Here is a 16,770-nt window from a genome sequence, read left to right as displayed (position 1 = left end):
GATCGTGACCTGGATCCGCTGCACTGGATGTTGTAGGTACCTCTGAGGAAGCCGTACTACCAGTGAGCAAGAGCACGTCCGCAGAAGCTATTCCGGTGGCCGTTTCAGATGCTGGGGGGAACCAGAGTGTTCAGGGGAGCCTTCTAACTCCCTGCCTCAGACTTTAATGCCCGCTCCTAAACAGACACCCGTTGGGACTCTCAACGCAAGAAAAAAGGAAGCATGTCTCTCATCTAGCCGAAAGTATTTCAGACTGGCAGGCTTTTAGTCAAAGCTGTTTCTCAGCTTTCATAGCTCTGAGGCCTACATCAGCTGCTTCTGCTCCTGCAGCTTCTCCTCCCCTCCTTAGTCCTAGGCCTCAACTTGCAGAGACAGTTACTAGAGAAGAGGACATCTGTTCAGATTCCTCAGATGATTCCCTCTCTTATAGTTCGCAACTCTCTTCTCCCTTGGGATATGAATCCCCAGAGGAAGAATCTATAGACCCCGAGTCCCCTGTTGAAGACTTGACCTTCTCTGAAACTGTTTTTAAAATGAAGGAACATTTCAAATCGGAATACACAGACATGTCTGAAATACAAAAGAGCTACTATGACCTCATTACTCCTGTACTGCCTGCCTTTTTAGATGCCTTTTCTTCTGAATCTCTCAGTCCGGACTCACAACCTCCTGCTCCTCGTAGAACAGACAAACTGTGCAAAGTCCCAGATTGAGGTAAGCACTTGATTAAGTGCCCTCCTGCAGATCCAGCTACCATTTCTCTCCCCACAGACAAGGCTTCCAAACTCCTGCCTACCACCACCATCCTTCCTGCTGACAAAGACCGCAAAACTATGGAAAGACTAGGAAAAAATATTTGCATCTCTTTCCCTTTGGCATTTAGAGCTACTAATTACCTGACTCGTATAGCAAAGTATGCCCTGTCTGTTCTAAACTCTGCCACCAAACTGTTGGCAGACATTCCAGACTCTTCAGGCAAATCAGCTATGTCTTTTCTACTGGCCCTTGCATTCCAAGTCACCAGGCATTCAATTAAATGTAGCAGTGATGCTGCAGAATCCTCAGCAAGGTCAGCAGCTTCTGCACTTCGCAGATACTCCTGGTTGCACTTGCAACCCCTGCCAGATGATTTCAGAGCTAAGCTCAATGGTGCACCACTTGACAATGCTGCCTTATTTGGCTCAAAAGTAGCAGATCTTTTCAAATCCCTGCAACAAAAAGGAAAAGAGATGCAGGATCTTAAGCATCTACTAGATTCCGCTATACCTAAATTTTACAGGAACTATCCTGCGAAAACACAGTTCATCAGAAAACACTCCAGTCCTGTTCCTCAAACTAGACACAGGCAAGCAAGAAAGAAAAATCCTTCAATTAGAGCACATTCCTCCTGTAGGCAAAGATGCCCTTTCAGGACAGGGCAGGTAGTTTCTGACTACCTGCCAGTCCTGCCTCCCCCACCAGCTGCTTCAATCCCACTGTCTGCTCGCCTTAACCCATTGCCTTCCTCTTTGGAATCAGGTCACCTCAGACAAGTGGGTCCTCTCCATCCTCCAGGATGGTTATTTCCTGTCATGGAAAACCTCTCCAGCAAGTCTAGGCAGTCCACGACCTCCTGCTCACCATCTGCCCCTCCTGCTACCAGTACTACAGTCCCTTTTAAACCAGGGCCCTATAGAAAGAATTCCTCCCTCCCAATTTGGAAAAGGGTTCTACTCAAGGATTTTCTTGGTTCCCAGAAAAGGGTCATGGAGTCCCATCCTATACCTTTCAAGGCTCAATCCTTTCTTAAAGGTGTCACCTTTCAGAATGCTGACCCTGCCAGCTCTGTTCCCTCTTATTATATGCAAAAGCTCCTAGCTACATTAGACATCATGGATGCCTACTTACACATTCTCATAAGACCCACACAGAGAAAATACTTAAGATTCTTAGTGTAATAATAACCCAACGAGGATGTACAGGCAACCATGAGATGTCATCAACAGCCAACCAGCATACAACCGGGTAGATAGAAAAAGAAGTAAATCCAAGATGAAATAATCCAATTTCAATTTAGAGAGACAACGAAGATGACCTAGGTTTCGTTCGAAAACAAACTTCTTCAGATAAACATCCTACATTAAGCAACTTCCTTATATACAATGCTTGGTACTCAATTACTTCAAATTAACCCGTAATTGATCAGGTTATATTAATTAACTATATTAAATACACAGTAACTTTTAAAAAAGAACTATACTCTTATAATACATACTAAATAACATCACAACCTAACATACTAACTATCCTACTTATCATACACACTATAAACATAATAATAATGAAAATGAAGTTAAATTGAATATAATATAATAATAAGGTTGTAAAGGGTGAAATAAGTTAAATAACAACTTAATTCATATAAACTGTAAAGTGCAAATAACTTCATATATAATTTCTTACCAAGTATAAAATGTTAAAATCACATACATAAAATTGTACCAAATATATTAAAATAGATAAATACGAATGTGTAATTGTAAATTTACATGTGCATGAAGAAATTAAGTGGACACGATGTTAGTTACATCGTGTCCAACTCAAACTATTTCCCTTTTATCATATTGTTTTTCAATATTGGCTTAATAGTACAAAATTCATTTAAACCTGGTATATTACATGCATCTAGAAATATCTGCCATTTCAACTCGTAAATATCTAGATCATGTATAGTAACTCTACCTTGTATATCATATATTAAATTTTGAATAACACAAAATTTAAATTTGTGTCCATCATTACCTTGTATATGTCTGGCAAGGGCATTGGTTGTTTTTAAATTTTTAATATCTAAAAGGTGTTCCCTCACTCTATCCCTGAAATGTCGGGCAGTCTTCCCGACATAAAACGAATCACAATCCTGGCATAGTGCGAGGTATACTACATTGGATGTATAACAGTTGTAGTGCCCTGTTATTTTAATGTTACAAGTATTTACAACTATATTATCATTGGTGCAATAGATATAGGGGCATATGGTACATCGACCGCATTTAAAATTGCCTGCCGGTCTATGTGTAGTTCCTTTATTATGACTATTGTCCCTTTCAAAAATGTTCTTAAATGATGCATCTTTTTTATACACAAATTTCACTTCTCCTTGAAACAGGTGTCCCAATTTCTTATCTTTGCATACAATGTCCCAATTCCTCTGAATAATGTCCTTTGTAATTTGATAACAGTCGTTATATACAGATATATATAAAGGAACATTGTTAAACTTAACTTCTTCCATGTTTACACTATTACTATTACCCAAATTTAAAAATGATGAAGTTAATATGGCCTGATATGACCCTATTTTCCTTTTGTATGCCACCTCATTATATATTTTGGTGCATAACTGTTCGGGATAGCCTCTATTTTGAAACAAATTTGATATATACATCAATTCTTTCACAAATTCCTCTTCATCACTCACCATTCTGGCAGCCCTGACCATTTGTCCTTTAACAATTGCTTTTTTCTGATGGTCAGGGTGCCAGCTATTATAGTGCAAGTAAGCGTTTGAAAATGTTGGTTTCCTGTATGTTAGATTTTACCCTTCCCTGTATTTTATCGTAGGTTAACATGATATCCAAATATGAAATTTCTTCCTGACTTATTTCGTGGGTAAATTTTAAAAATCTAACTGTATTATTAATATACAGCAAAAATGATTCCAACATTTTCTTGTCCTCGTCCCAAACAATAAATATATCGTCAAGGTATCTTGTATATATTTTAATATGTTTGTAATACTCAGTTTTAAAAATATAATTGGATTCCCAGTAACTCATAATCAAATTTGCGTAAATGGGGGCACAAGCTGCCCCCATTGCCACGCCATTCACTTGTTGATAATAGTTACCTTCATAGTATAAATAATTATTTAATAACACTATTTCCATTAGATTAACCAACATATTTATCCTTCCTTGATCATATATCTTGGTCTCATAAAGCTGCTCTTCGAGTCATATCAAACCTATATCTTGGGGTATAGTTGTGAACAGGTTGCATACATCCACCGTAATGAATGAATACCCTTCTTTCATTCTTAATTCCTTTATTTTTCCCAAAAAGTCCCATGAGTCTTTAGTAATATAAGGGAACTTGGTCAAACATTTCTTAAAATGATGATCCAGAAATTGACTAATAAAACACGTTTTACTCCTCTTCCCATCGACGATGGGTCGAAATTGCAAGTTGTTCAAGCCCTTATGAATTTTGGGTATGCCGAATATTCCACTTATGACTGGGTTACTATTAGCCATATAATTGAATTCTTCTTCAGATATTTCCCCTTGATATAACATGTTCTTGAGTGATAAGTCTATCTTTGCATATGCAATGTATATTTCATTAAGACTAACTTCTACATATGAATCTCCCTGTAGCATATCAGTCATATAGGATATGTAATCATGTGTGCTTGTTATAACAACACCATTACCCTTATCGGGTTTCATGATCCTTATGTCCCGTTTCTTACATATATCCTTAAACATCTCTTGTTCTTCTTTCGACATATTATGATGTATTTGTTTTTTGTATTTTTTATGAAACTTCCTCATATCATTTTCACTCAATTTCTCAAAAATGGCTATTCTGTCATTCATTGGAGGATTGAATGTACTTGACCTTTTCGGCATACCTTCTTTTTGACTATTTGTATTGTCACTAACTGGACAATCATTAAACCAAGTTTTTAGGTTTAATTTTCGAGTAAATAGTTTTAACTCCAATATGGAATTGACCAAGTTCCCCCTATTACATGGGACAAAATTAAACCCTTTTGCAAATAACTCAACTTGTTTCTCATCCATAATAACTTTCGAGTAATTAAATAACTTAGTCACCAACTTGATTCTTTATAATGATAGGATGACTTAACACTGCATACATTGTATTATCTATAACCTGAGTTTCACTCAGATTAAGGTTATGTACATCCACATTCATCATGGGCTCTTCATAATATACTTCCGGGTCAAAATTAATGTAAAAATTCACATGTAATGACTCATCTTCTGTGTCTAATACATTATATGCCCCATCATTCTCTTCACATATGTTATTACAAACTGTTACTTGCTCACCATATCTTAAATCTTTCAGTAACGTACTATTGTTTGCATATTCGTATGTACTCATATTCATCAAATTTATGGTGTCAGTATTTTCCATATTATCCCCCTGATGTTGCGTCAAACACAAATTAGTATTGCATTCACCATTTTGTACATTATCTGTAACATTTCTGATTTTAGTCAGTTGCCCCTTGCCAACATTGTATTCATTGATTCCAGATGAACACGAACTGTTGTCATCGGTAATCACAGTATGTACTGAAACAAGGTTTGAATCACTAAATATATTATTAAGAACAAAAGCTGTTGAAACAACATTATTATGCTTTTCATTCTCGCCAACAATGGACTTACCCATATCCATCTGGTCTTGACCAACAAAGGTTTCAATAAAAAAACAACCATTTCTACTATAAATATCTTCATGCACATGTCCCAAATTTCCTTTTTTACAGTTTATCATGACATCTTCCTGTTCGCTTGTTGTTATTTGTGTAGTTTCCACCCGTTTTTTTGATTCAATAAAAAATCTTTTTTTTGGTCGAGCTCCTGTTTGGTGATAACCATTAGTCTCCATAGATTGGCCTTGGTTTTTAAGTCTATCGGACCTCCGTAAACAGTCCTCCATTTCACCATCCTTCTGCGTACGGGTATCACGGACTTCTCCATCCTCATTACCGGAGATGACGTCAATCTGATCATCACTGTTATTCTTAGTGGGCTCATCACATTTGCAGTTCTCTGCTTTGCCTTTTGGACTTCCAACCACACGCAGAGATTTCACCAAATGCCTGCCTCCAGTAATGGCCTTTTGCAGGACAAAAGGGATACAAATATTACCATACCTGGACGACATGCTTTTACAGACTGCCAGCCAAAAAATACTCCTAACCCATATCCAGTTTGTGGTGTCTCTCCTACAGGCTCTTGGGTTCCAAATAAACTTCCCAAAGTCCAACCTCACACCGACGCCAGACATTGTGTTCTTAAGGTGCAGAATCTGCACATACTTGATGGAGGCATACCAGCCCCCAGCAAAGGTGAGTTCTTTTACAGAGCACCTGCAAGGGATTCTACTCTCCCCTCATCTGAATGCAAGGCAGTACCTCAAGCTGCTGGGTTACATGGCAGCTACCATTCCCATGCTACCCCTAGTTCGGTTACACATGAGAAAACTGCAATGGTACTTGTGCTCTGTCTGGAAGCAGCGCAGCCACCCACTGGAACCATATGCCCTTGGTTTCTTGCCTAAAACAGGAGATCTTATGTTGAGTGGCCCAGGTGAATCTCAACCCAGGACTCTCCCTCCAGCCATCTCAACCTTCTCAGGTCATGCATACAGACGCTTCAGACCTGGGGTGGGGGGCCACTCTCGGCCATCGAAAAGTTCAAGGCCTGTGGACATGCAGGCAGAAAACAGAACATATCATGCCAGAGAAATGAGGGCAATCCTCCTAGCCCTTCAGGCATTCACTTCTTTCCTTCAGAAGGGACCTCACTTGATATACACAGACAACACCACAGTTCTGTGGTATATCAACAAACAAGGAGGGACCAAGTCCTACCTACTATGCAGACTTGCTGTACTAATATGGGAAGTAGCCACCTCCCAGGGTATTACCCTGGAAGCAGCATACGTTCCCTCTCTCCACAACTCCCAAGCAGGATGGATGCTTCACAGGGATATCTTCCTGGACATGGTCCACAGATGGTATACACTTCAAATAGACCTGCTTGCCTCCACCAACAACAGGCAGCCTCCTGGATATTGCACCAGGACACCAGACTATTCACGGACTTATTCTCAAACCGCAGCTGCTGTCATTGTTTATTGGGACTGGCTGTGAGGAGCTTATTGTAGATCGTTTTACTGTGGACTATATTGTTCATGGATTTAGTCTCAAGCTGCAGCTGCTGTTACCAGTTATTGGGGCCCGCTTTGTGGAGCTTATTGCAGTCCGTTCAACTGTGGACTTTAGTATTCACGGACTGTATCAGGTTGGAAGTTTTTACCCTACTGAATTTGTTACTGTGCCTAAGCTGTGTTTAGCTGTTTTTTATTTTGGTTTTACAACCTTTTGAATAAAAATAACTGACAAACAACCAATGGAGTATTTAACTCAGACTTTTAGAAGGTAAACAGGTGGATTATTGTGATCTCTAGATCTAGACACAATCCCTTTGTTTATAAGCTGTGTAATATAGAAGGGCTTTATTATGACGGTGAAGACATGTTGGTCAAAAGTTGGGTCATTGTCCACATATGTTCCCAAATCTTGAGTAACTGAGTCAAGCCTTAGAGGCATATTGTCAGTGTGGTAGTTCCTAAGGGTAGTTGACTTCCCAAAGGATACGTTAATGCATTTGTTGACATTTAGTTTCGGCCCATGATTCCAGCACTAGTTATTTATTTCGGACAAACCTTCTTGCAGAATGGATATGTCATTTGCAGATTGACTGCTTCTAACTTGCAGTCTTCTGCAAACTTAGTCAGCCAGAGTCCTTTGGTGTTGGATTTTACTTCAGAGAAGTAGTTGCCAAACAGGAGAGGTTCCAACACTGAACTCTGGGGGACTGTACTGGTGACTGGTCTCTTTGTGGAGATGAAACCCTGAAAATCAAAATAGAGAAAGCTGTCTTTGAGCCAGCTGGCAATCCATCAGATGACGTAGGAGTTTATTTACAGCTTGTTTAGCTTTCCTACTGTGCCTGAGTGGGGGATTGTCAAAAGCTTTGGCCATGTCAAAGTGTGTGGTATGTACCAATTTACCTTTATGCATTGCTTTGATGCCCTTTTCAAAAATGTCCACCAGATGGAGCAAGCATGACTTGCCCTTGATGGATCCAAACTGAGACGGGTCTAGTGTTAGAGGCTCCCTATGTCCTTGTTGATTAGTTCTCTGACAAGTCTTTCCATGGCTTTGCATATGAGGCTTGTCAGATCTGTGGTTCTGTAATTGTTTGGGCCTTTGGAAGGTCCCTTATGTAGGGGAATACCATTGGCTCTTCATTCATTTGGTACAAATCCTGTATGGTGGCCGAGGCTGAACAGCATTGTTGGGGTTTGTAGCTAAATTGTTCTTCATGCTATTTAAGATGCATCCAGGGGATATTGTTATGACCCACCAATGCAGTATTTTCAGGTTCTGATAGCGCTTTTAAGACTTGTTCTTTTGTGATAATTGGAGGCAAGCTAGTTTTCGATACATCTTGTGGGACAGATGGGGGGGGGGGGTAAAATTAAAGTTATGGAATAATAGACCAGGTGACAGTTTTTGTTCTGTTTCACTCCACAGAAAAACACAAAGGACGTTGAAATTTCCAAATATCAGTCTGTTTTATTTAACATGTAGAATAGTTATTACCCATAACAGGATACTTTCTCTTTTATCTTAGTCAGTCACCTTATAAATTTCTGCTACTACAGTGTAGCTTTTGGTGAAGTATATCTTTTTGAAATCTGTAAGGTTTGTAGATAAGAATTCAAGGCAACTTTCTGTATTTCCCATTTACATTGAGTTACTAATTCTAGATCTCCAGCATCAAAAATTTTTGAGTTATTCAATGAGATCTTATTATGGAAATATTAAAGATTACAATTAATGATATTTGACTCAGAACCTGTTCTAAATTTCCTATACTAAAAAAAGTTTCCCGTTTCCTAAACTGATGATCAAAACAAATCTTTTGCTTATGCCTTATTAAAAATAATCAGTGGTTATGCTAAAATTGTCTCCCTTATTCAAGTATAATAAAGAAATATTGCATCTGATGATGTCAATTTTCATTCTATCCCCAACTGATGGTTCGGATCTGATCCCTTCGATCTGATTTGGCTGTTAATAAAGCTCATGACAACCAAAAAACTCTAGCTTCTCCCTTACCCATAATGTACCAATCCTAACTTACCTCCGATCTCGTTTGCCACTTTCAGCAAAAGACTAGGTTAACCTACTCTCAAGCTTTTTTGAGTTATGTCTAGCTCGGATCTAAAGATAGTAATATCTTAAGATCCAAAGTTTACTCTGAGTGCTCTGGTTCTGTCTGATACAGGGAGTTGTCAGAGCTGAAGCTTCCCTTCAGATCTGAGGTGTTGGAGTCAACTTCGAAGTTCTCTGAGCCATCTGTGTGCCATGAACCTCGGCACTGGATAGCTTGGCACTAGCTTCCACCTTTGGGCGATTGCCTGTAGAGTAGGGGGAGGACTGTGGTCCAAAAGCTTGTCTTTTCAGATCCAAGGTCCTCCCTTTCTCCTGAGTGGTCTGCCTTTGAGGCTGTAAAGAGGACGGATCCTACCCTGCTCAGATCCTAAGCCTTCTGCCTTGATGGTCCCTGTGTTCAGAACTTCATCAATCTTCACCACAGGGACAGCCAGTCCAGGGACCCCCAGGCTTCCCAACAGGGTATATAGATTTCTTCTGATACCCCCCCAGAGCATCAAAGTATGGAGGTTCCTCAGAAGAAGACATGTAAAAGAAAGCACTCTGTCCCCCCAGAGCAGTCAGTTACCAAAGGTACAGACTTTGATAAAGTTAAGGGTCCCCACGGTCACCTCCTGTCACCTCCTGAAGATGTCTTATTTGGAGACTTCCTGGAGGCTTTCATTACTGGCCCATCTACCTTGTGGGTTACTCCTCCTGCCAACAAGCTTATTGAGTTAGTCTCTTGGCGGGCATGAAAGTAACCCAACACAGTTGTACCAATACCTAGGAGAATGGACAAGATTATGGTACCACCTTTGGATAAGTAATTTTAGGGTAAAGATGTGCCTGTTGATGCCATGGTTGTGCTGGCGGCCACCAAAAAGGAGCTTGACAAGGAGAGTTCCACTGTTCATCCCCCTAACAGGGAGTTGAGGGAGATGGACAGGTTTGGGAAGCATGTCTATACTTCAGCGGCCTTTGTCTTAAGGTCACTGAATTATTTGGTACATTTTACAAGATTACAGAGGGATTTAATGGAAGATCTAGCAAATACCCCATCAGGATCCGTTTCTGCAGAGGTCCAATCCTTCATGACTTCTCAGTTGATTACACTGCAATCTATTTTCAGTTTGTTCCATGAGGCTCCTTTCGTATGTAGCTGAAGGAACCCCAAGGGAAGCAGGTTCAGGCATTGCGATTAGGAGGAATGCCTGGATGCGCTTTTGTGATTTTGTGGACCCCTTCAAGTCATCGTCTGGCAATGCTCTTTTGATGGCACTTTTGTTTGGCCCCAAAGTAAAGGGCACATTATCCAGGTGTGAGAAGGATGGAAAGATCCTGTCTGCCATGGTCGTACATTTTTCAACCCCCCCCCCCAAAGATCCTTTTGTAGGAATCAACAAGGTCATCAGATGATGTCGTTAAAGAAATCCCAGGGTCCTTTCCAAGACACATGGAGGAAGTTTCCCCAAGTGCAGAGTATGGAATTACAGTGGTTGACACCGCCCCAACAGCAGAGGTGGCCTGCAACACCAGGGGTCTAGAGATTCTTTATTTGACAGACCTTACCAGCGCTCCTGAAAGGAGGCCGAGTTATCCATCTCTGGAGGCAATCATGGATTGATTATCCCTGCACCACAGAGCCTGACTACACATAAAATACACTTGGGTACAGAGAATTATTTCCAGAGGTTATATAATACCCTTTTGCCATCCACCTCAAATCTCAAGAAAAATCCCCAGTGTTCCACTCAGTCAGGGGGAACAAGCAGCAATTCAAATTCAAAAGCTGCTAGAAAAGTCATCCAAGAGGTCCTGCCACACCAGATAGAATCCAGAACTTACTCAAGGTTCTTTTTAGTGCCAAGGAAAACGGCTGGAGACCAATTTTGGATCTCAGCAACTTAAACAAGTCAGTTTGATGTGCAAAGTTTCAGGTGGTCATGGTTCAGTCCAGTCTCCCTTTTATGGGCAAGGACGACTGAAGTGCTTAGCACACATCCTGAAGGTTTACCATCAGATATAAATGAATGATCCAGAAGGTACTTACCTTTCCATCTGGAAGCCATTCATTACCAGTTCTGCCCTTTGGTCTCACCATATTCCCAAGGGTGTTCACCAAATGTATGGCATTAGTGGCAGCTCACTTGAGACTGCAAGGATCTCGGGTTTTTCCATATCTAGATGACTGACTCATTACTGCTCCAGCCAGGTATCCGTTAATAAGGGCAAGAGATCAGGTTCTCCAGACGTATTCTCATCTGGGGATAACCATAAACTATGACAAGTCTCAAATGGAGCTAACTCAGAATTTGGAATTCATAGAAGCACTGTTCAACACAGTCAGTGATAGCTTCACTGCCTCCCTCAAGGGTTCAAACTATAAGATCACAGGTCAGACAAATAATCTGCAGTACCAAGATTTTGGCCTGCTTGGTCCTTCAAGCTCTAGGATCAATATCTGTGGCAATAACACTAGTTCCTTTAGCCAGATTTTACATGAAGATTCTACAGTGGATGCTAGCAACACAATGGTTGATAATTGATCAACACATTCAACTCTTAATTCGAATCACTGAAATATGCAAGACAGATCTCTGATGGTGGATTCAATCAGATCAGGTTCTTCAAGGCTGTCCATTTGGTCCCTCTTAGTCTAAGGCCATAGTGACCATGGATGTTTCAGAGTTGGGGTGGTAGGCCACTTTCTGGGGAAAACAGTCCAAGGCACTTGGTCACCAAAGAGGTCAATTTGCATAGCAATGTCCTAGAGATGAGAGCAGTGCTTTTAACATTGCAGGCTCTTCAGAATGCTCTTCCTTTGGGGATGATTGCTATTCAAACAGACAATATATCAGTATTTTAGTACATCAACAAGGAAGGAGGGACCAGATCTTACCCCCTGTGTCAAGAAGCACTCAGAGTGTGGCAATGGGTGCTCTCATCCAGCCACTTTCTCATAGCAATGCACATTCCGGGTAAGTCCAATGTGATAGACAAGCTGAGCAGGTGCATTCTTGTACCTGATGACCTCTCAACAAGAACATGACGGAAATGATTTTTCGTCAGTGGGGTCGCCTTGTTTTGAGGTTTTTGCTTCTCCCCTGAACAACAAATGCAACAGGTACTTTACCCTAATCTCCCCACAGGGGGGATCACTGAGGGATGCTGTACTTCATGACTGGCCCCCCAGTCTGCTATATGCCTATCCACCAACCCTATTAATTCTGAAATTCCTACAGAAAGCTGCCATGTTGAAGAGCAAAGTCATCCTCATTGCACCCTACTGGCCTCAACAGATTTGGTTCCCCTTCCTTTTGATTCACTTGCATTACCAACCTTGGATTGTGGATCCAATTCCAGACTTCCTGACTCACCTGACAGACATGATCCATCCAGACATGTCAAACTCAGGCTGATGAACTGGCTTCTCCAGTTCCATTAATCACCAGACAACCTTTGCTGTCTTCATCTGTCCATTTACTTTTATCTTCACATAAACCTTTAACACACAAAACTCTATTCCAGTAAATGGAAAAGATTTGTATATTGGGCAACCAAAATCATGTTGAAGCTTTTTCAGCTCCTGTACATAACATCCTTGAATTTTTGGCCCCACTTTTTAAAGAAGGAGCTAGTTCCTCAACCGTTAAAATTCAATTAGCAGCAATATCAAACTTTCACGTTGGATTTGAAGGTTCCTCAGTAGCCTCTCACAAGCTATGCAAAGCTTTCTTGAGAGGCACTCTGCTTTTAAGACCTCCTTTTAAAACCCCCCCATAGACTTCAGTCTGGCACTACTAGCACTTGTACATATCCTCTTTGAGGCAGCAGCTAAATGTGACCTTAAATATCTTACTTGGAAAACTGTTTTTCTAGCAGCCGTTACATATGCTAGACGAATTTCAAGCATTGTCTTCAAAACCTCCATACTTGATTTTTCACAAGGATAGAGTTACATTGCAAACTAATGCATCCTTTCTTCCCAAGGTAGTGTCAGAATCCAATATCAATTAGTCCATTAATTTGTCAATTTTCTTCCCCATATTTAATAACAAAGGTGAATACATGTTAACATTTCTTTTATGTTCACAGACAATTACATTTTTACCTGCATGGAGCAAAAGACGTAAAAAAACAGACCAATCGTTTATTTCCTTTGCAGGCTTGAAATTGGGAAAACTACTTGCTGAAGTAACCTTAGCTAGATGGTTAACTGTTTGTATATAATTTATTTATAAAAAATTGCGTGTTACATTACCACAGCCAGTACGAGCTCATTCATTTAGATCCATCGCAACGTCTTCAGTTTTTCTTTTCAGGACGTCCGTGGACGACATATGTTCAGCAGCTGCTTGGGCTACCTCCCCATACTTTTGTTACTCATTACAAATTGGATCTGGTCTCCAAAGGTAGAGCATCATTTGGTTCAACTGTGCTCAGAAACATCCTTCCTTGAGTCCACCCAGGATATTAGGTAGTTGGGGACTCTGTGCTATCAGTTGAGGATAGAATGAAAATTGACAACATCAGATAAAGAAGTTATGTACTTACCATGACGATCCATCTGTTTTAACCATTTTCATTCTTCCTCGACTCCTCACTCACCAACCCCCATCCTTTGCAAACTTCTGGAAGAATGAGTCTTTAGGGGACATCACTGTCCTTTGTATTGAGCTCCAGATATAGTCTTTTTATGTACTGACTGCATGCAAGTTTTCACCTCCTTTGTCTATGCATAGTAATTATTTCCTTTCTGCTAAAAATCTGCAGACAAGATCTGAGGTAACTTAGGGTTGGTGCATTGTGGGTAAGGGATAAGCTCAGGAGTGTTTTGCTTGCTATGAGCTTTAGCAATGGCCATGTGGAATCCGAACCCATCAGTTGAGGAAGAATGAAAAATGGACAACACAGATAGAACATTATGGTAAGTACATACATTCTTTTTTTGTCATTCTTGATGGCATTTCACAAGAATTTCTTTATGCATGGTACAATATTCAACCATAAATATTTCTTTCTTTATGCATGGTACAATATTCAACCATAAATATTTCTCTAATACACACATTACAAACTACTGCATTGTACCTTTAAAAGATAAGCATCGTTTCACATTGGGACGGTATCTGACATTACAAAATGCTCCTATATCCCAAATTCATACATCAACAACAATTCATGTTAATTAGCTGCTGTGAACAAAATACTTAACCCATCTTGCACCATTTACAAAGGCAATTTTCAGAGTATTTGCATAATATAGTTTAGAACTGTAGTTGAGTAAATGGTATTCATGCTTCATCAGTAACTTCAAAGGACACCAGTTCAATGATGTTCAGAATTGTAAATGCAGTGTTTTTTAGACATACCACTTTAATAATTCTGAAGGGCAGTATATTCTAATATGTTTTCTCATCAGTTTGAATATTGCTTGTAGTAAAACATTGGTTAAAGATCCTTAGCTCTGTGGAGGTCTTATAAAAATTTTATTTGAAAACATGAAAATCTCCTTGAAATGTCGGTGTGGGCAAAATCCATTTAGTTAAAGCCTACTATGGTTCAGAAGGTCTGGGCTAATATCTTTTGATAGTAGATAATATGAAATAACTTGTAACACTGTGCTCTTCTTTTGAAGATGAATCACACACTGATCCGTAATATAAAATTTGAAGTTAAGGGATATTGGTTGTTTGATAAGATTTTAAATAGAGGTTTGTAACTCAAATTAATTGGCCTAATAACCTCTTCCACCACAAAAAAACACTTGTGTATTTTATTGGTAAAACTGCATTCCTTATGAAAACTGTTACGTCTTTTTTTTAGTTATGGCATGTGTTTTGTGTACTGTATGACATTTTGAAAAATACAGTTAGCAGCAAATGTTAAAGGAATACTCTATTATCAAGTATTCTGCTATCCATGCCGTGTTTTCTTGGTTCATTAATGAAACCCAGCATGAGTCCATGCAGCCAAGTGCTCTTTTCTTTGTCCATTTTATCTGTAGTCATTTTTAAAGCTGTGCTTGTAGCATAGCTTGTGGGAGTAAAAGGGTGATTGCCAGAACGTGCTTTCTCTTCTGTAAATCTGTAATGTATTGAAATGTGTCTCTCATCTTTCTTACACCTGCTTCTGAAGCACATAGTTGTTTAGAATTAAAAACCATCATCTTCTACTGATTTTTCACACAGCAGGAAATAAGTATACAAACAAAAAACATGTTTTATTAGAAAAGTTCTTAAGGTCAATAAACTCCTGACTGCAAACAAAAACAGCTGATGCTACTTGAAAACAGCAGATAGAAAAGCATTTTGCCACTGTCCCCATTCATTCTTGGCCGCAAACGTTATATATATGTAAACATCTAAATGCGTTTTTTTACGTAGATATATATATATATATATATATATATATATATATATATATATATATATATATATATATATATATATATGTGTGTGTGTATAATATACACACACATATATATATATACACACACACACACACACACACACACACACACACACACATAATGTGCATATGTATATATATATATATATATATATATATATATATTTATTTATTTTTTTTAAGGAACATGCACAAGTATTTTGTTAAAATAATTTACCATAAATAATGAAAATAGCAGACAAAAAAAGCCCCCCCCTTTATCTGAATTACTTTTCTTGCTCCCACATTAGCATTACTTGCATATTGTTGTATTCCGAAATCATTCTCCGTCTCTATTGTACTACTCCCAGTCACAGTGCATTCTCTTTACTTAGCCAGAATTTGAAATGTGCTGCTTTGAAGCATACTTTTACATTTTTGATTTCTGTTTATCTAGGTGGACCTTTTGCACATGAAGAACTATTTTCTTACCCCTATTTTCAGCTACAAGACAAAAACCTCTCCTTCTACCAGTCAGAGTTGCAACTTCTCTTTCACATTAGCAACTCCATAAGACCATACTTTTTGACTTTTGCTCTTCTCTGTGGACAGACATGAGTCTGATAAGGCAGAGGTGGGCATGCACCAGTGCCCATCATCTGTCTTTATCTGTTAGAGAAGTGCATATGCCACGCTGCCCTACTTTCCAGAACTTTGTTCCTTCAGGATCTTAGTGCCCTTGTTTGTTGTAGGTTCATAGGTAAGTACTGTGCTAACTGCCCTTGTGGACCATTTTAAGCCTAGCCAATTTCCCTTTTTTGTGCTCGAATTAACCTATCCCATTTTATTATAGAGTGTCCTTACCCATCCCATGTTCCTATTGGACTTTGCACTCGTGTTTTTGCATCAAAACCTCTTTTTTATCTGTCTATATGCCGTTGTTTGTTCTTTTGGCTGTGTCTAGCTAGTAGCATAAGTAATGATGTTGATACATTACTAAAAATCTGACCAAATGTTAATATGTTGTGTAAATAGCTTGAGGAGTAAATGCAGCAGCAGCAGCAGTCAAACCAGGCATTGACAGGCAGAACAGTAAACACAGCAGTGAAAAGCACATTAATTCATATTAAGTTAAATTTAAAACTGAAAACGCTTAAAGATGACCGCTGTTTGCATGTCATGTGTCATGGATTCCCTTGGAATAGGGTGACTTGTTAACAGCAGGGTGGAATTTTGAGTAAAGGAAGGTGGTATAACTTGGTTTTGGATGTAGAACAGGTAGGTCCTTGTTAAGGGCTGATAACATTGAATAAGAAGAGGTGCAGGAACTAGGCGTTATGAAAACC

General features: G+C 39.4%; 1 protein-coding gene across 1 annotated transcript in view; it reads left to right on the top strand.

Annotated features, from left to right (window-relative positions):
• ABCA3 (ATP binding cassette subfamily A member 3) overlaps positions 1-16,770 on the top strand; it is a gene marked incomplete in the record, with an annotated part of 1,818,321 nt that overhangs the window by 1,275,211 nt on the left and 526,340 nt on the right.

The sequence above is a fragment of the Protopterus annectens genome, chromosome 12.part0 (assembly GCF_019279795.1).
Source record: "Protopterus annectens isolate FY-2018-M chromosome 12.part0, PAN1.0, whole genome shotgun sequence".
NCBI classification, from domain to species: domain Eukaryota; kingdom Metazoa; phylum Chordata; order Ceratodontiformes; family Protopteridae; genus Protopterus; species Protopterus annectens.
Note: the sequence above shows the minus strand (reverse complement) of the source record. Positions and strands in the feature narration are given on the sequence as shown.